Raw genomic sequence first — 19,919 nt, 5'->3', positions numbered from 1 at the left:
CTGAAGTTCTAATTTGAAAAGTGATTTAAAAGCAGCTAGACAGGAACAAAAGCTATTTCAGTTGGTGAAAGGTGATGCTTTTTTTTGCCATATATTCTCTTATAATATCAGCTTGTTCTGTGAGCTGTTTTTTGTGCTGCACTGTGCTTATCTGCAAGTGAGCACTGTCAAGTGATGCTGAGACAGAGCCACAGCAGGTTTAGGAGCTGCCCTGTCAGAGGTTCTGTGGTGTTTCTTCACTCACAGGGCTGAAGGAGGATGGAGAGAACAGCAAACACACAAGGGGGCTGCACACAAAATACAGAATGAGCTGGGACCCCTCTGCCTCTGTCCCCATGGTGATTTTATTTCCAGGAGAAGCCTGTAAAGGTTTTCCTTGGGAAACTCAGAATATTTCAGAATTTTCCCAGCTTTTAGGGCGGCTGTAATTTGCCTGTTTTGTGCTATCCATCAAAGGAGCAGACAGGGAATGCTGAGTCACTTTTACCCTAATTCATCCTGGAACTCCCAAGAATTGTCCTCCTCCTCTTTGGCTGGGACAAAGTAACCAGACAATCCCCGGATGTTTCCTTTATTTCCGTTCGATGTTCTCGCTGCTCCACCAGCCGCAGGAGCCGCAGATCCAGGATTTGTAACATATTTCAAATCAGGATTTGATTTAGCTGTGCCAGAGCGTGCTTTTTGGAGCCAGGTCTGAGACAGAGCTGGCAAAAATCACCTCTGCACACCCCCAGAGGGAGGCACGGGATGTGAGCAGGAGCTCTCTGAACAGCACTCGCGTTTGAAGCAATCACAGAGGAATGCAGCAATCCATGGGGATGGGAAACTGGCTAAACAGCGAGGAAACTGCTCCATTCCATGAGATCCATCCTGTGCTCCCATTCTCCAGTGCCACCTACTGCCACCTGCCAACACTGAGCACGGCTGTATCCGATCCTTCGCCTCTGCACCAAGGTCCGAGTTTAACATTCTATTGCTTTAAGAGCCCGCAAGGCCTTCCGTTGGTCACGTACAATTCCTGGGGGGTGACAGCCGAGCCGAGCCGAGCCGAGCTCAAGCCGAGCTCAGCCGAACACAGCCGAACACAGCGAGCGCTGCTCCGGGGCGGCTGCAGTACCGCGCTGTGCCCACAAGGCGCGGCAGCACTGCCGCGCTTCCCGCGCTCTCAGCCTCCTCCCGCCGGCGGGCGGGGCCGGGCGGTGATGGGGGCGGGGCCGAGGTGATTTAAGTGCCGGCAATTGGCCGGGCCCTCATTCCCTCAGGCTCGGCTCGCTGCGGGCGGTGGCTGCGTTGGAGCTCCGAGCACAGGCACAGGTTGGACTTGTGCTTTCCCCTCTCAAACCCTCTCTCTCTCCTCCCTCTCTCTCTTTCTTCCTTTTCTTTCTTCCTCCACCAAACCCGTCCCATCCCCGGGTCCCTCCGCCCCTTCTCCCCGCTCTGTTCCGGCACCGCGCAATACATCCAGGGCTGCTCTTGAGAGCATCGAGTGCCATTGCAGAATGCTGGAATAATGAGAATTAAACTCTGACAGCTTGGGAAACGCAGTTTTCTGCCCCAGCATTTACATGCTTCTTTTTTTCTTTATCTCTGCAATGCAAATTGATGTTGAGAAGACAGAAGTCCCCTGAGCACCATTTGTTGATCAGTGAAATGTTTTCAGGGGAGAAGTTTGCAGAGAAGCATTTTTCAATTACAGTTTCTTAGTCCCTACCTTGTGATGACTGACAAGCCAGCAGGAATGTTAGCAGAGAATTCATCCTCATGTGGCATTTGAGATGATTAGAGAAATTAGGAGGTGGGATTAATGTGAAATATCAGGCACAGGAACATGCTGTAAAGTTGGAGGATCCAATATCAATACTCGGGAAGGAATTGCAGGCTCTGAATCAGAATTGCAGTGGTCTAAAAGAGAAGGCTGAAAGGGCCAAGCATTAATCTGCAGCATCAGAAAGAACACTCTGGGCCTTCAGAGGAAAATGGAAATGCACTATCAGCCTTTAAATATATATATTTCTATTTATTGTTTTTCTATATGTATACAATTATAATTTTCCTAAAATGAGGTGTATATTGATTTCCTCTCTAGAAGCTGGAGATGTGTGGGCATCCTGATGACTGCAACAGATTTTCAAGAGTTGCCTGAAGCATGCACAGAACTGAACTGACACAGAGGTACAGTGACTTTTCATTTAGAAATTCCACTTATGGAAACTGAGGCTGAAGGTGTGTTTGGAGTCAGACCCACAGGACAGGCTTTTTCTTTTATCACAGCTGTTCCCCTGGTAATACAGACATTTTCTTCACAGGAGATTTAATAGGGTACAATTGTCAGAAGGAATGTTTTGTGCTTTAGTGGAAACACTTGTAATCATCTATCAGCCTCTATTCCTCTCACAAGTGTGAATTTCCAGGTTATTTCTGCATGTGCAAAGGACTCTCTGCTTCCCCTACCAAATGTGTGGTGTCCTTGTAAAACAGGTAAAAGCAGCTGAGTCTCCTGAAAATAGTTCTGGTTTTTCACAGTAAACACTTAATTTCATGGTTATATATCAAGGACAAAATATTATTTTTAGGTTCCAAACTGTTTATTTGCCTATTTGATCAATTTAATTTTGTTCTTCAACATTGTAAATTTTCCTTAGGGGTGTTTGCAGCATTTCCCCCTGCTCTGCTCTCAGGGATGTTTTTAGCAAGGATTGGTTTTCATGCTCAGCAGTTCCCCTTGCCCCTTGCTTTGCTGCTTCACTGGAATGTTCTAACTGGAAAACTGCAATATTTCTGGAGCTTTCAGTGTGCTAAGTGCTCAGCTCAGGGGCCAAGTGGGGGCCAGCTGTGCAACTGCAGCAGCACAAGGAGAAATGAGTGCATGCTGCATTTTATTTGTGGGAAAAGCTGCTCCCTGCATCATCCCTGCCAGGCCATTGGAAAAGCTCTGGTTGTACAGTTGGGCTCTCTTGCTCTTGGAGCAGTGGGGTTTACTTTTTGTCCAGCTGGCAGAATATTTCACAGATCCTGCTTGGGATTTTTCACTTGCCTGAGTTTTCTTCTGTTTTACCCTCAGTTCCATGGTCAGGACTGCAATCCTTCTCTGGTTTCCTTTTGGCAACTCCTTGGTTCCTGTGAAAATGCTCCAAAGTCTTGTTTAACATGCTTTTGTTTCCTGGTTTGCTCTTTTTAAAGTCCCCTAGAATAATACAGTGTATTGCTGATTCACACTGGGGCTCACTGTAATGATCCCTGGGGTGGTTTTTTTCCTTGGGTTGGATTTTGTGGCTTTTTGGTTGGTTGGTTTACTTTTTGACTAGGAAAGCCATCATAAAAGCTAAGAACTTTTGGGGTGGAATTGATAGTCTAGCAAGTTCTGCATTCTATATTTTGGGTTTGAAAGATGAAGAATTCAGTCAGAGAACAGAGATGAGTTGAACAATGTGCAGTTCCCTCCACCCAGGAACGTTCACCATGACAGTGGTGCAAGTTCAGCTGTGCCCATAACCAAGGTGATTCTTCCTGTCCTTCCAGAATTCTGCCCAGTGACAGAGAGACTTTATTCTATTGATGAAGCTGCTTTCAGTGGCAGGACATCACTTTTACCTGCACTGGTGCATAACAGATGTCACTGGCACAGGGAGTGTGGCCCACGTTGGGCACAGTCCCAGCTGAGCCTCCCCAGTCAGGGCTTTATTCAGGGAGGAAACAAAGTCTGAACTGGTTCCACTGCTGCCCCTTGAATCCACCTGTTCTGCAGTGAGTCCAGTGTGGGAGTTAAAGCTCCATTAGTCCAGTGCATCAGCTGCTAGAGCACTGCTGAGCACAAAATCCCAAAGCCAGAGTCATGGTCTGAGAACCACGGCCCTGGGTTTAGCAGGATGGCTGCTAATCAGGAGCTCTAATAAATGACATTTCACCTGTTCACTGTCATTCTCAGCCCAGCACACCATCAATGCTTGAAGTGCTTCATTAGTGCTCCAGCTCTGGTTTGCTTCCCTTTCTCTACAGCAAAGAATGCACGGGAAGAGCTCTTGCCAAGGGCCTGCTCTGCAGAAGTAGCTCCCTGAACTCCCTTCCAAATATTGAATTGCACTGACCTTTTTTGGCTTCTTTTCTTCTCCTCGATGCACTTTCCTTCCATGAGAATAGTTCTGGAGTTCTGTGGCTGTGCTGTCACCCTTCATTCAGTCACTGCTGGATGGAAACAGGCACTCCTTGCAGCTGTCCTTGTAAATCAGGGTGCAAAACAGCAAACAGCAGAGGGGCAAAGGGAGAAACAGGCAGGAGAAAGCTAAGGAGGTAAAGGGAGCTTGGCAAAAGTGTTGGAGAAAAGCAGAGAGGAGAGAAATCCTGCAGGGCCAGAGAAAGGCTCAGAGCACTGAGGGGCAGCTGATGTTCTTGCTGTGCTGGTCAGTGGCACTGGCCATGGGGGGTGGCTTTTTTCCCTCAATTCCTTGGAATTTAGTCCACCTAGTGTGAACTATCTGTCCATCAAATCTTGTTTAATTGTTATTTTGTATTTAATAAGTGCCAAAAGATTTGTTGCTGAATGTTTAGGGGTTTTTCCCCCTTTTAAAGTTGCACACCAGTTTAAAGCAGAGCTAGCCCCACTGAGAGAAATGGGATCTGAGCTTGGAATTTTAGAACTGCAGAAGGTGACTGCTTATGTAGCAGCACAACAAAGCTGGTGCAGGTTTCCTTATCCAGAATTCCCTCTGCTTTCTCCTTTCCAGTTTACTCCAACACTGAGCTTCAAGCAAATCCCAGAGGTTGCATTCTAAGAGCTGTGCAGAGAATTTGGGCAGAGAACTGTGCTTCCATACCCACCTGCATCATCCAAGCAATAGCAGGTAAGATGCTTGTTTCTTGGATTTCATGCCCCAGGAGTGAAATTCCTGATTAGAGCTTGTAGGTTTGTGACCCTTTGGAGTTGCTGAAGATCCAGGTGTGTTGCCTGGTGCCTGGATTAGAATGCCAGTGCCATTTGAAACAGACAGAAATGTGTTATCCAAAAAGTGAGTCTGGGTGCTGCACCTGCCTGGCCCCCCTGCACCTGCTCACCCTTGGAAAGCTCTGCAAGATTTTTTGAGTTAGGGAGACACTGGGGGCTTTGTTTGCAAGGGAAACTACATGGAGGGGGAAAAAAAGCTGGGATGGGGGGACAGAAAGAGGAGCCCTTCTGTGCCTGCTGTCTCTGTTTCAAGCTCTGAGGGTGTCACTCCTGTCCTGAGGGTTCAAAGGGATAATAGAAAAATGGATTTTCATTGCCTTGTGCACAGGAGCTGTGCTAGTCCCAGTTTAAAGAGAGGTGAAAAGGGAGAGAGGGAGCTGAATGCTTACCTTATATCCTGGAGAAATTGTTCATTGCTGTGCAATGCTGCCTCTGTCCTGTGCCAAGATGACTGGGCCCTGGGCTGACAACAAGTTAATTCAAAACCTCTGTTTATTTTCATTCTAATAGTTTTTATTCTGGCTGTTTTTCTTCTGCCAGTGCTTTCTCAGTAATAGTAGATTGTTGTACATAATTCCTGCCATAACTGAAATACACCCTTCCTTCTTTTCCTTGTTTGACAGCCTAAGTAAAACCACAGTGTGTATTTTTTTCTCTATGATATAATATCCTAAGAGCCTCATAACTCTCACACTTGAATAATTTCTATTCTAATTGGAAAACAGAGTGAACTATCTGTGCAAGTCATAAAAGAAAAAGGAATAAGATAAAGGAGTAAAATCAAAGGTAAGAATTTGCTTTTTTCTTGACAGAACTGTGATCTTTCCCAGAAAATGCAGGAGGGAATAACCCCACACAAGCCACTCCCCCTGAAAGAAGCCAAAGCCCCTTGGAGGATTGCAGCTCATCCCTGCTGTCATCTCCAGCAATCTCTGGGCACTGAGATGAGATGATCTTGCAATCTGCTCTGGGACAGCAGGAGGGCAGCCAGATCTGACAGATCCTTCACTTCCAGCTGGACTTTTCCAAGCCTCCAGGACTTCACTCCTGCTTCAAACAAGTTCTCCTATGAACTGCAAGGCTCACTTCTGATTTCCTTCTCATTTCTGGAAAACCATGGAGCTTCTCAGCAACCCTGGTGAGTCCCAGTCTGTTTCCTGGCTCCGCATTGTTATCCTTCCCTCACTGGATGGTGTGCTGGCTTTTCTAAATCCTGGGGGAATAGATGCCTTGGCTGTGCCCTGAGGAACAGGGAATGGAGCACAGGTCTCACAGGAGCAAGAGAGCAGGGAGGGTGCACAAGGTAATCAGCTCCTCCATCCCTCCCCAAACATCCCAGATCATCCTGGCTCTGGGGAAATATCACTTGTACAAAGCCTTGGGGTGATTGTACCAAATTCTAGTACTGGATAACAAAGATAATGATGGGGGGGGGGGAAACAAGAAACCCCCAGCACCTTTTTGCATAACAAACTTGTACAGTTATAACTTGTGAATCTCTTCTTTGTATCTAAGGTTGCCCATTCTCCCTAAAGCAGAGAAACAAAGCAGGCAGCAGTAAAGAAGCTGTCTGGGGTACAAGACACTGCCTCCTGCCAGCAAAGCTATTTAGTGTCCATCTCTATTCCATCCAGCTGTAGCCAATTGCACAGTTATGGTAACAGTGCCCTCCACAGGAATTTGGGAGGGATTATAACACTCAGAGCTAATGCAAAAGATGTTCTAGAAATGAGTGCAACAGCAAACTGGAATGTTATTAAAATGATAAAATACTTGAACTTCAGGGGTACAAAATCTCAGTGTCAAAGCTCTTTCTCTTTTGCAGGCACATTTACATCTAAGGAAAGCACAGGCTGCTTCCAATAGGCTTCTTCACAGCCTGATAGCAAAGGTGAAGTTTGCCTAACTCCATTTGCATCAGGGATATAAAAGCAGATGAAGCAAGTGAAGAATGGGAGAGCTATTCCTAGACTGCAGCAGACACCAGCAATGAATTATGAGAGGGCTCCAGCCTCAGCCTGGCACGGCTGGATTTTTCCTTGGACCTGCCTCAATTAACTGAGCTTTGAGCTTTTATGGTTGTGACTTGGTGTTCTCACTGGGGCAATTGGAAATAATTTCAGTATCCTTAGAAAGGAGTAGAAATATGCAGCTAAAAGTCTCACCTGTGTCCCCTGTAAGTTATCCCAGTTTTGCCCAGCTAGGAGCTGCACTGAAGTCAGGCAGGGGAAATGACACCAGGGAACAGCTGTAAAGGTAAAGGCAGAAAGAGAAGATTTACCAGCAAAGGGCAGGGAAGGGGAAAGGGGTCAGAAAACATTTCTGTGGTCTAATGAACAATAATTTCTGTTTCCCCAGTGAGAAGAACAGACTCCCAGCCAGTCAGGCCTGACTGTCCCCTGCAGCGAGGGCTCAGCACACATGCACAGAGACAAGTGCAGCAGCTGAAAGAAAAAAGAAGAAGCAGAAGAAAAAGGTAATTTCTTTTGTTTCCAAGTGGTTTGCAGTTCTTCAAGCCCTAGCAGCATTTGCTCTTGGTTTGGGCTGGGTGAATGATGAGCCCTGGGCACAGCTGATGCCATTCACTCAGCTGGAAGCCCGGGGTGGCTCAGAGGGGACACAGAAGTGTTTGTGTAGGACAATGCCAGGGGATGCCAAGGGCAGGCAGGTGGCATTTGGAGGGGATTGCTGAGGGGCCTGAAGGGAGCCCAGCAGACAGTTTCCCTGGGAAAGGCCAGGCCCCTGGGCAGAGCAGGCAGGGCTCTGCAGGGGCAGCAGGGAGGGCTCAGCTCTGGGCACTCTCTGTGTCCCCCTGGGCTGGCACAGGCAGCCAGGAAGGGAGGAGAGGCTCCCTGGGGATGAGGCAGAGAGAGCCAGCAGGGGAGCGGCCTCGGGCTGCAGAGGGGCAGCAGAAAGGCAAAGGGACCTGCCTGGCCACTGTGGGCAGCAGGATGGACACTGGGCTGAGCAGGGCAGGGCAGGAGGGGCTCTGAGCTCATCTGCAGGGACACAGGGAGGGCATGTTTGGGAGGGAAGAGCTGAGGGGATGAGTTCACTCACCCTGGCACCACTTGTGTTTGCACCAGGTGGCACCAGAGGGGAAGGTCAGAGCCAGCCCTGCTTGACCTCTGAATTCCTGGATCAGTTTCAGAAGCTGCCAGATGAGGGATTAAAAATACACAAGGATGAAACCAAGAGCAATAATGAGGTAAGTGGGACTCCATTACACTGTTGTCATAGAATTCATACCAGAGTTCTGATGACAACAATGCAGTTCTTCATTTGTGTTAGTCACTGAGTGGGATTTGGGGTCTGTCTGGATTTCCAAGCCCTCATGGTGGCCCTGACACTGCTCAGGTGGCAAAAGCAGAGTCAGAGCTCCTGGCAGGCACAGGGTGTGTTCCCCCAGAGTGGGTTGTGGAGGAATTGTTTGGGACTTGGCTTGTCCCTCTGGGTGATCACAGCCCAGTTGCTGTGATTTGTACAATTCCAACATTTGACTGCCCAAACTGCCCAGCCCAGGGGCTTGAGCTGACAGGGCAGCACAAAGATTGTTCTCTGTGCAGCGCCCAGATTTGGGCTCACTGTCAGCTTTGCTGGTTCCCATGAATTATCCCACAGCCCCCAGCTCCCTGCTCAGTTCCTGCTGCCATAACCTCACAGTGCCTCGTGGAGGGTGGATATTCCCATGCAGAGCTGCTGCTTGAACACCAGCTGTGCCAGGAACCAGCAGAGCTCCCAAGGAACCTCAGCAGCATGGGGACAGGGACAGGTGTGTATTGCAAAGAATTTGCTATTTCAGACCCTCATCCCCAGCCCCAGCCATGTCCCTGGGGGCCCTTGACAGAGTTGCTGGAGTTCAGCTGATGCAGCCCCCTGAGCTGGGCTCCAGGTGATATTCCCAAGCAGGAGAAGGCAGGGCCAGGGGCGCTCCCAGCCCGTGCCAAGGCAGCTCCCCGTGCCCAGGGGAGGACATCTCTCCCTGCAGCAGCTCAGCTCCTTCCAGAGCCTCAGCAGGGGCCTCTGCAGGTTCTTTTCCCTCAGCACAGGCTGCACATCCCTGCCTTCAGCACACCTCCAGCGGGACCCACCTGGGAAAGCTTTCCATCCCTTCTGCACCTCCAGCTGGCTCCCTGGAAACTCCCACCTGCATCCAGACACAACTTCATGCCACCCAAACCTCTGGTTTGAAGGCACCTCTGCAGGCTGTTGGCTGGGATTTAGTACCTGTGAGGGAAGATGGCCTTGGCTTTAGTGCTGCTGCTGCTGCTGCTGGGTGATGGGCTCAGGCTGGAAGGGAAGGGATTTGGGGTGGGCAGGACATACCTGGCAGCTGCCTGGCAGCTCTGGGAGGCTGGAACCAGGAATTGCTGCGTGAGCCCCTGGGCACGCAGCCCCTGCTGCCATCCCCAGGAAAGGGCAGCTGTTCCTTGGGCTGCTTCTGGGCTGTCAGTGGCTGTGGCCAGGCTGCAGCATCTCCAGGAGCCCGTTGAGAGCAGCCCCTGGCCCAGGAGCCACGGGCAGCCCTGGAGCCGTGTCCGTGGCAGCGCCGGCCGGGCCCCCAGCGCCCATCCCGGGCCGTGTGCTGGGCACGGGCAGGACACTGCAGGCACAGCCCCTCCCTGAGAGCCCCAGGGCAGGAGGGGCTGGTGCCTGCCAGGGGCTCCTGGCCTCCTCCTGCCCCCCGTTCCCTGCAGCTGGGACACACACAGACACCAAGGAACATTGCTGGCAGCCAGCAGGAGACACCGAGGCCTCTGCGCAGCTCTGGGCCACAAGAGCAGCCCCAGCTCCAGCAGCTGCCTTCATTTTGGCAACACTCACCTGCAGCAAATGCCACCTGCCCCTCTCCAGAAGAGCTCTGGCCACGCAGCAAGGGAAGCCTCAGGACTCCTCCTGCTCATGTTTCTCCCTGCAAAGAAACATGGCAAGAGCAAATCTGCAGCTGCTGGGTAAACCCTGGAAAGGGGCAGGAAAATCAGGGTTATGGGAAGAGTTTGGTGCTGTCCTGTCAGCTGCCAGCCAGTTCTGCCCTACAGCCAGGGCAGGGGCTGGTGTGTGAAGCAGCTTCAGCAGAAGAGAAGGAGCTGCAGTTCCCTCGCTGGTGCCAAGGATTCCTGCACCTGGGGAGGTTCATACCTGGGATGCAGAGACCGGCTCAGTCAGTTGGAGCAGAGTCCTGGTACTGCCCAGCTTGTGAGCTCAATTCTCCCACGGGCTGTGTCCTCCAGAGTCAGATTCCAGCGAGCTCTCTCAACCCCACTACATCCTGCCATCTGGAAATAAAACAAAAGCTTTCAATAAAAGTTTCAATGAAATGTTTTTCTGCTGCAGAGCTTTTTTGGGTTGCAGAGCAAGGGGGAGGGGGAGCATCTCACCCGGCAGGTGCAGCAGAAGCAGCCCGAGTGGAGCCGTGCCCGGCCCCGGCCGAGCGGCTCCTGCCGCGCTCCAGCCCCGCTCGCTGCGCAGGGTTCCGGGCAGGAGCCCCGGGCTGTGCGGGCACGGGGAACGGGGAGCCGGGCGCTGCTCCCCGCTCGGGGCTGCGGGGCCTCCGCACAGCGCGGGACGGGGGCAGCGGCAGCGGCGGCGTTTGGGGCTCCCGGGGCCGGCACGGCGCTGCCCGTGCCCCGGCCGCTTCCAGCCGCGATGCGGCGTCCGCACGGGGAGATGCCGCCGCCGCTGTCCCGGGCGCGGTTCCCGGCACAGCCCCGGCTCCCCGCGGCCGCGGCGGGATCGTGCCCGGAGTCCCGCGGCCGCCGGGCCGGAGCGGCAGCGGCAGCGCCGGGCTCGGCCCCAGCGCCCGTCCGGGGCGGCTGCTGCTGCTGCTGCTGCTGCTGCTGCCCGCGGCGATCCCGGTCCCGATCCCGGCCCCGATCCCGGCCCGGCCCGGGGAGAGGCGGCACCGCTCGGAACCCCCAGCGACACCGGCAGAAGCCCGAGCCGAGCCCCGGTCCCAGCTGAGCACCGCGGGCTCCGCGCAGCACCGGGAGCGGTCCCTGGGTCGGGCTGGGCGCAGCGATCCGGACGAGCATCCCGCAGCATCCCGCAGCATCCCGCAGCATCCCGCAGCATCCCGGCAGAAGCGATCCCGTATGGAGCGGGGCGGGAGCGGATCGGCCGCTTTTAAAGGGCGCGGGAGGGGCGGGGCCGGGGTGGGCGGGGCCTGCACAGGTGCGCGGGGCGGAAGCTGCACAGGTGTGCGGGGCCCCAGAGCGCATGCGCGGGGCGGGGCTGAGGGGGATTTAAGCGGCGGCGCGAGCCCGGCGGAGCCATTTGCTCGTCGGAGGTCGTGGTGCGCGGGTCGGGCTCTGTCTCTCTTTTTCTCTATATTTATGGTTTTTTTTGCTTTTTTTTCTTTTTCTTGTTTCTCCTCTATTCTTCCCTCCCTTCCTCCCCTCCCCTACCCCCCCCCCCCCCCCCCCCCCCCCCCCCCCCCCCCTCTCCCCCCTAGCCCTCCCCTCCCTCCCCCCCAAATTCTCCCTTCCGTCCCCCCCGGCCCGGCGGCCGGCCCCGCCCGGCGGCCCCGCCCACCCCATACCCCGCCCTATACCTATACACACCCTACCCTATCCTATTCTACCCTACCCTACCCTATTCCTTTTTGCTTCTGCTGTTCCTTCTACCGTTCCTTCTCCCCCAACCCTGGGGTCCCCGGGCTCTCTCCCCGCTGCCCCCCACTCCCATCCTCCGTCCCCATTTTTGTTTTTTTTTTGTTTTTTTTTTTTTCCCCGCACGGCGGGGTTCGGGGTGCCGGATAATAAAGGCCGTCGTGCCCTGAGCCGGCGCCCCCCACGGTCCCTGCAGCCCCACACGGGGACCGCCCGCTCTGCGGGGGTCCCCATTCCGGTCCAATACACGGCCCGACACCGCCGGGGTTCCGGCTTTCCCTACATCACACGGGGGGTCCCGGGGTGGGGGGTTCAGGATGGGACCCTCTCACTAGGAGGGGGTCCCGGGGGGTGGGCGGGGTTAGGCGGGGGGGGGTGGGAGGGCCCCCTCCGGGGGGGGGCCCTGGGGGGGGGGCGGGGGGCGGGGCCCCTCCGGGGGGAGGGGCCGGGGTGGGAGGGGTCGGGGGGGTCCGCCCCCCTTGACCCCTCCCACCCTGGCCCCTCCCCTCGGGACGGGCCCCTCCCCCTGGCCCCACCCCAGGACCCTCCCCCGGACGGGGCCCGGGGGAGGGAGGGAGGGGTGGGGGGGCGGGAGGAGGGGTGGGGCGGGTGGGGGGGGGCGGGAGGGTGGGGGGGAAGCAGAGGGGGTCACGTCACTCTGCACCGCGTATGTACACATAAAAAAAAAAAAAAAAAAAAAAAAAAAATTTAAAAAACCGCGCGTCCCCTCCCGTCACCCCCCCCCCCCCCGTCCCTCCCCCCCTCCCGCCCCCCCCCACCCGCCCCACCCCTCCCCTCCCTCCCCCGGGCCCCGTCCGGGGGAGGGTCCTGGGGTGGGGCCAGGGGGAGGGGCCCGTCCCGAGGGAGGGGCCAGGGTGGGAGGGGCCAAGGGGGGCGGACCCCCCCGACCCCTCCCCCCCCGGCCCCTCCCCCCGGAGGGGCCCCGCCCCCCGCCCCTCCCCAGGGCCCCCCCCCGGAGGGGGCCCTCCCACCCCCCCCCCGCCCAACCCCGCCCACCCCCCGGGACCCCCTCCTAGTGAGAGGGTCCCATCCTGAACCCCCCACCCCGGGACCCCCCGTGTGATGTAGGGAAAGCCGGAACCCCGGCGGTGTCGGGCCGTGTATTGGACCGGAATGGGGACCCCCGCAGAGCGGGCGGTCCCCGTGTGGGGCTGCAGGGACCGTGGGGGGCGCCGGCTCAGGGCACGACGGCCTTTATTATCCGGCACCCCGAACCCCGCCGTGCGGGGGAAAAAAAAAAAAACAAAAAAAAAACAAAAATGGGGACGGAGGATGGGAGTGGGGGGCAGCGGGGAGAGAGCCCGGGGACCCCAGGGTTGGGGGAGAAGGAACGGTAGAAGGAACAGCAGAAGCAAAAAGGAATAGGGTAGGGTAGGGTAGAATAGGATAGGGTAGGGTGTGTATAGGTATGGGGCGGGGTATGGGGTGGGCGGGGCCGCCGGGCGGGGCCGGCCGCCGGGCCGGGGGGGACGGAAGGGAGAATTTGGGGGGGAGGGAGGGGAGGGCTAGGGGGGAGAGGGGGGGGGGGGGGGGGGGGGGGGGGTGTAGGGGGTAGGGGAGGGGAGGAAGGGAGGGAAGAATAGAGGAGAAACAAGAAAAAGAAAAAAAAGCAAAAAAACCATAAATATAGAGAAAAAGAGAGACAGAGCCCGACCCGCGCACCACGACCTCCGACGAGCAAATGGCTCCGCCGGGCTCGCGCCGCCGCTTAAATCCCCCTCAGCCCCGCCCCGCGCATGCGCTCTGGGGCCCCGCACACCTGTGCAGCTTCCGCCTCGCGCACCTGTGCAGGCCCCGCCCACCCCGGCCCCGCCCCTCCCGCGCCCTTTAAAAGCGGCCGATCCGCTCCCGCCCCGCTCCATACGGGATCGCTTCTGCCGGGATGCTGCGGGATGCTGCGGGATGCTGCGGGATGCTGCGGGATGCTGCGGGATGCTCGTCGGGATCGCTGCGCCCAGCCCGACCCAGGGACCGCTCCCGGTGCTGCGCGGAGCCCGCGGTGCTCAGCTGGGACCGGGGCTCGGCTCGGGCTTCTGCCGGTGTCGCTGGGGGTTCCGAGCGGTGCCGCCTCTCCCCGGGCCGGGATCGGGACCGGGATCGCCGCGGGCAGCAGCAGCAGCAGCAGCAGCAGCAGCCGCCCCGGACGGGCGCTGGGGCCGAGCCCGGCGCTGCCGCTGCCGCTCCGGCCCGGCGGCCGCGGGACTCCGGGCACGATCCCGCCGCGGCCGCGGGGAGCCGGGGCTGTGCCGGGAACCGCGCCCGGGACAGCGGCGGCGGCATCTCCCCGTGCGGACGCCGCATCGCGGCTGGAAGCGGCCGGGGCACGGGCAGCGCCGTGCCGGCCCCGGGAGCCCCAAACGCCGCCGCTGCCGCTGCCCCCGTCCCGCGCTGTGCGGAGGCCCCGCAGCCCCGAGCGGGGAGCAGCGCCCGGCTCCCCGTTCCCCGTGCCCGCACAGCCCGGGGCTCCTGCCCGGAACCCTGCGCAGCGAGCGGGGCTGGAGCGCGGCAGGAGCCGCTCGGCCGGGGCCGGGCACGGCTCCACTCGGGCTGCTTCTGCTGCACCTGCCGGGTGAGATGCTCCCCCTCCCCCTTGCTCTGCAACCCAAAAAAGCTCTGTACCGGCCAGACATTTCATTGAAACTTTTATTGAAAGCTTTTGTTTTATTTCCAGATGGCAGGATGTAGTGGGGTTGAGAGAGCTCGCTGGAATCTGACTCTGGAGGACACAGCCCGTGGGAGAATTAAGCTCACAAGCTGGGCAGTACCAGGACTCTGCTCCAACTGACTGAGCCGGTCTCTGCATCCCAGGTATGAACCTCCCCAGGTGCAGGAATCCTTGGCACCAGCGAGGGAACTGCAGCTCCTTCTCTTCTGCTGAAGCTGCTTCACACACCAGCCCCTGCCCTGGCTGTAGGGCAGAACTGGCTGGCAGCTGACAGGACAGCACCAAACTCTTCCCATAACCCTGATTTTCCTGCCCCTTTCCAGGGTTTACCCAGCAGCTGCAGATTTGCTCTTGCCATGTTTCTTTGCAGGGAGAAATATGAGCAGGAGGAGTCCTGAGGCTTCCCTTGCTGCGTGGCCAGAGCTCTTCTGGAGAGGGACAGGTGGCATTTGCTGCAGGTGAGTGTTGCCAAAATGAAGGCAGCTGCTGGAGCTGGGGCTGCTCTTGTGGCCCAGAGCTGCGCAGAGGCCTCGGTGTCTCCTGCTGGCTGCCAGCAATGTTCCTTGGTGTCTGTGTGTGTCCCAGCTGCAGGGAACGGGGGGCAGGAGGAGGCCAGGAGCCCCTGGCAGGCACCAGCCCCTCCTGCCCTGGGGCTCTCAGGGAGGGGCTGTGCCTGCAGTGTCCTGCCCGTGCCCAGCACACGGCCCGGGATGGGCGCTGGGGGCCCGGCCGGCGCTGCCACGGACACGGCTCCAGGGCTGCCCGTGGCTCCTGGGCCAGGGGCTGCTCTCAACGGGCTCCTGGAGATGCTGCAGCCTGGCCACAGCCACTGACAGCCCAGAAGCAGCCCCAGGAACAGCTGCCCTTTCCTGGGGATGGCAGCGGGGGCTGCGTGCCCAGGGGCTCACGCAGCAATTCCTGGTTCCAGCCTCCCAGAGCTGCCAGGCAGCTGCCAGGTATGTCCTGCCCACCCCAAATCCCTTCCCTTCCAGCCTGAGCCCATCACCCAGCAGCAGCAGCAGCAGCACTAAAGCCAAGGCCATCTTCCCTCACAGGTACTAAATCCCAGCCAACAGCCTGCAGAGGTGCCTTCAAACCAGAGGTTTGGGTGGCATGAAGTTGTGTCTGGAAGCAGGTGGGAGTTTCCAGGGAGCCAGCTGGAGGTGCAGAAGGGATGGAAAGCTTTCCCAGGTGGGTCCCGCTGGAGGTGTGCTGAAGGCAGGGATGTGCAGCCTGTGCTGAGGGAAAAGAACCTGCAGAGGCCCCTGCTGAGGCTCTGGAAGGAGCTGAGCTGCTGCAGGGAGAGATGTCCTCCCCTGGGCACGGGGAGCTGCCTTGGCACGGGCTGGGAGCGCCCCTGGCCCTGCCTTCTCCTGCTTGGGAATATCACCTGGAGCCCAGCTCAGGGGGCTGCATCAGCTGAACTCCAGCAACTCTGTCAAGGGCCCCCAGGGACATGGCTGGGGCTGGGGATGAGGGTCTGAAATAGCAAATTCTTTGCAATACACACCTGTCCCTGTCCCCATGCTGCTGAGGTTCCTTGGGAGCTCTGCTGGTTCCTGGCACAGCTGGTGTTCAAGCAGCAGCTCTGCATGGGAATATCCACCCTCCACGAGGCACTGTGAGGTTATGGCAGCAGGAACTGAGCAGGGAGCTGGGGGCTGTGGGATAATTCATGGGAACCAGCAAAGCTGACAGTGAGCCCAAATCTGGGCGCTGCACAGAGAACAATCTTTGTGCTGCCCTGTCAGCTCAAGCCCCTGGGCTGGGCAGTTTGGGCAGTCAAATGTTTGGAATTGTACAAATCACAGCAACTGGGCTGTGATCACCCAGAGGGACAAGCCAAGTCCCAAACAATTCCTCCACAACCCACTCTGGGGGAACACACCCTGTGCCTGCCAGGAGCTCTGACTGTGCTCTTGCCACCTGAGCAGTGTCAGGGCCACCATGAGGGCTTGGAAATCCAGACAGACCCCAAATCCCACTCAGTGACTAACACAAATGAAGAACTGCATTGTTGTCATCAGAACTCTGGTATGAATTCTATGACAACAGTGTAATGGAGTCCCCCTTACCTCATTATTGCTCTTGGTTTCATCCTTGTGTATTTTTAATCCCTCATCTGGCAGCTTCTGAAACTGATCCAGGAATTCAGAGGTCAAGCAGGGCTGGCTCTGACCTTCCCCTCTGGTGCCACCTGGTGCAAACACAAGTGGTGCCAGGGTGAGTGAACTCATCCCCTCAGCTCTTCCCTCCCAAACATGCCTTCCCTGTGTCCCTGCAGATGAGCTCAGAGCCCCTCCTGCCCTGCCCTGCTCAGCCCAGTGTCCATCCTGCTGCCCACAGTGGCCAGGCAGGTCCCTTTGCCTTTCTGCTGCCCCTCTGCAGCCCGAGGCCGCTCCCCTGCTGGCTCTCTCTGCCTCATCCCCAGGGAGCCTCTCCTCCCTTCCTGGCTGCCTGTGCCAGCCCAGGGGGACACAGAGAGTGCCCAGAGCTGAGCCCTCCCTGCTGCCCCTGCAGAGCCCTGCCTGCTCTGCCCAGGGGCCTGGCCTTTCCCAGGGAAACTGTCTGCTGGGCTCCCTTCAGGCCCCTCAGCAATCCCCTCCAAATGCCACCTGCCTGCCCTTGGCATCCCCTGGCATTGTCCTACACAAACACTTCTGTGTCCCCTCTGAGCCACCCCGGGCTTCCAGCTGAGTGAATGGCATCAGCTGTGCCCAGGGCTCATCATTCACCCAGCCCAAACCAAGAGCAAATGCTGCTAGGGCTTGAAGAACTGCAAACAACTTGGAAATAAAAGAAATTACCTTTTTCTTCTGCTTCTTTTTCCTTTCAGCTGCTGCACTTGTCTCTGTGCATGTGTGCTGAGCCCTCGCTGCAGGGGACAGTCAGGCCTGACTGGCTGGGAGTCTGTTCTTCTCACTGGGGAAACAGAAATTATTGTTCATTAGACCACAGAAATGTTTTCTGACCCCTTTCCCCTTCCCTGCCCTTTGCTGGTAAATCTTCTCTTTCTGCCTTTACCTTTACAGCTGTTCCCTGGTGTCATTTCCCCTGCCTGACTTCAGTGCAGCTCCTTGCTGGGCAAAACTGGGATAACTTACAGGGGACACAGGTGAGACTTTTAGCTGGATGTTTCTACTCCTTTCTAAGGATACTGAAATGATTTCCAATTGCCCCAGTGAGAACACCAAGTCACAACCGTAACAAGCTCAAAGCTCAGTTAATTGAGGCAGGTCCAAGGAAAAATCCAGCCGTGCCAGGCTGAGGCTGGAGCCCTCTCAGAATTCATTGCTGGTGTCTGCTGCAGTCTAGGAATAGCTCTCCCATTCTTCACTTGCTTCATCTGCTTTTATATCCCTGATGCAAATGGAGTTAGGCAAACTTCACCTTTGCTATCAGGCTGTGAAGAAGCCTACTGGAAGCAGCCTGTGCTTTCCTTAGATGTAAATGTGCCTGCAAAAGAGAAAGAGCTTTGACACTGAGATTTTGTACCCCTGAAGTTCAAGTATTTTATCATTTTAACAACATTCCAGTTTGCTGTTGCACTCATTTTTAGAACATCTTTTGCATTAGCTCTGAGTGTTATAATCCCTCCCAAATTCCTGTGGAGGGCACTGTTACCATAACTGTGCAATTGGCTACAGCTGGATGGAATAGAGATGGACACTAAATAGCTTTGCTGGCAGGAGGCAGTGTCTTGTACCCCAGACAGCTTCTTTACTGCTGCCTGCTTTGTTTCTCTGCTTTAGGGAGAATGGGCAACCTTAGACACAAAGAAGAGATTCACAAGTTATAACTGTACAAGTTTGTTATGCTAAAAGCTGCTGGGGGTTTCTTGTTTCCCCCCCCCCCCATCATTATCTTTGTTATCCAGTACTAGAATTTGGTACAATCACCCCAAGGCTTTGTACAAGTGATATTTCCCCAGAGCCAGGATGATCTGGGATGTTTGGGGAGGGATGGAGGAGCTGATTACCTTGTGCACCCTCCCTGCTCTCTTGCTCCTGTGAGACCTGTGCTCCATTCCCTGTTCCTCAGGGCACAGCCAAGGCATCTATTCCCCCAGGATTCAGAAAAGCCAGCACACCATGCAGTGAGGGAAGGATAACAATGTGGAGCCAGGAAACAGACTGGGACTCACCAGGGTTGCTGAGAAGCTCCATGGTTTTCCAGAAGGGAGAAGGAAATCAGAAGTGAGCCTTGCAGTGCATAGGAAAACTTGTTTGAAGCAGGAGTGAAGTCCTGGAGGCTTGGAAAAGTCCAGCTGGAAGTGAAGGATCTGTCAGATCTGGCTGCCCTCCTGCTGTCCCAGAGCAGATTGCAAGATCATCTCGTCTCAGTGCCCAGAGATTGCTGGAGATGACAGCAGGGATGAGCTGAATCCTCCAAGGGGCTTTGGCTTCTTTCAGGGGGAGTGGCTTGTGTGGGGTTATTCCCTCCTGCATTTTGATGGGAAGCATCACAGTTAGGTAAAGGAAAATTTCTTACCTTTGATTTCACTCCTTTATCTTATTCCTTTTTCTTTTATGACTTGCACACATAGTTCACCTATGTTCCAATTAGAATAGAAATTATTTGTGAGAGTTATGAGGCTCTTAGGATATTATATCATAGAGAAAAAAATACACACTGTGGTTTTACTTAGGCTGTCAAACAAGGAGAAGGAGGAAGGGTGTATTTCAGTTATGGCAGGAATGATGCACAACAATCTACTATTACTGAGAAAGCACTGGTAGAACAAAAACAGCTAGAATAAAAACTATTAGAATGAAAATAAACAGAGGTTTTGAATTAGCTTGTTGTCAACTTGGGTCTGCATTGGTATTTTCAACTAATGAAAACTATCTTTGCTCACTTTTGTGGATTTCTTCTACATTTCAGCCTCAACTCTCATTTTCTCCTTCTCACCTAATTCACAGACAGTCCCCATAGCAGTGTTTTGTTTCAGGCTCTTTCCTCACTGACAGATCTGCATTGCCACACTGAACACTCACAGCCTCTGCTCTCAATCACTGCCCTCCCAGAGCAATGGAAGCATCCTGGCTTAGATGAAAGGATTGGGAAAAGCAGAAAAGTGAATGACATCAACTCTGCAAATAGGGGCAAGGGGGAGGAGAAAAAAACAAGGGGTGAGATTTTGGGTAGACCAACCTTGCCATTGTCCTTGTAAAGCATTCCCCAGGCAACTTTAACTTGTGCCAGCAGCACTCAAGCAGCCTCTCAGCCCAGGGCCCAGTCATCTTGGCACAGGACAGAGGCAGCATTGCACAGCAATGAACAATTTCTCCAGGATATAAGGTAAGCATTCAGCTCCCTCTCTCCCTTTTCACCTCTCTTTAAACTGGGACTAGCACAGCTCCTGTGCACAAGACAATGAAAATCCTTTTTTCTATTATCCCTTTGAACCCTCAGGACAGGAGTGACACCCTCAGAGCTTGAAACAGAGACAGCAGGCACAGAAGGGCTCCTCTTTCTGTCCCCCCATCCCAGCTTTTTTTCCCCCCTCCATGTAGTTTCCCTTGCAAACAAACCCCCCAGTGCCTCCCTAACTCAAAAAATCTTGCACAGCTTTCCAAGGGTGAGCAGGTGCAGGGGGGCCAGGCAGGTGCAGCACCCAGACTCACTTTTTGGATAACACATTTCTTTCTGCTTCAAATGGGACTGGCATTCTAATCCAGGCACC

The 19,919-nt window shown here is 55.4% G+C and overlaps 1 long non-coding RNA gene across 1 annotated transcript; it reads left to right on the top strand.

The window, feature by feature from the left end:
- The first annotated feature begins 2,086 nt into the window (after positions 1-2,086).
- LOC306800823 lies at positions 2,087-8,768 on the top strand. Its single transcript, XR_013773928.1, has 4 exons — positions 2,087-2,172; positions 4,722-4,838; positions 5,770-7,415; positions 8,561-8,768. It is a non-coding gene; the product is annotated as an uncharacterized lncRNA (long non-coding RNA).
- The last annotated feature ends 11,151 nt before the right edge of the window (positions 8,769-19,919 follow it).

This window comes from Erithacus rubecula (genome assembly GCF_903797595.1).
Source record: "Erithacus rubecula genome assembly, chromosome: 4".
NCBI lineage: Eukaryota > Metazoa > Chordata > Aves > Passeriformes > Muscicapidae > Erithacus > Erithacus rubecula.
Note: the sequence above shows the minus strand (reverse complement) of the source record. Positions and strands in the feature narration are given on the sequence as shown.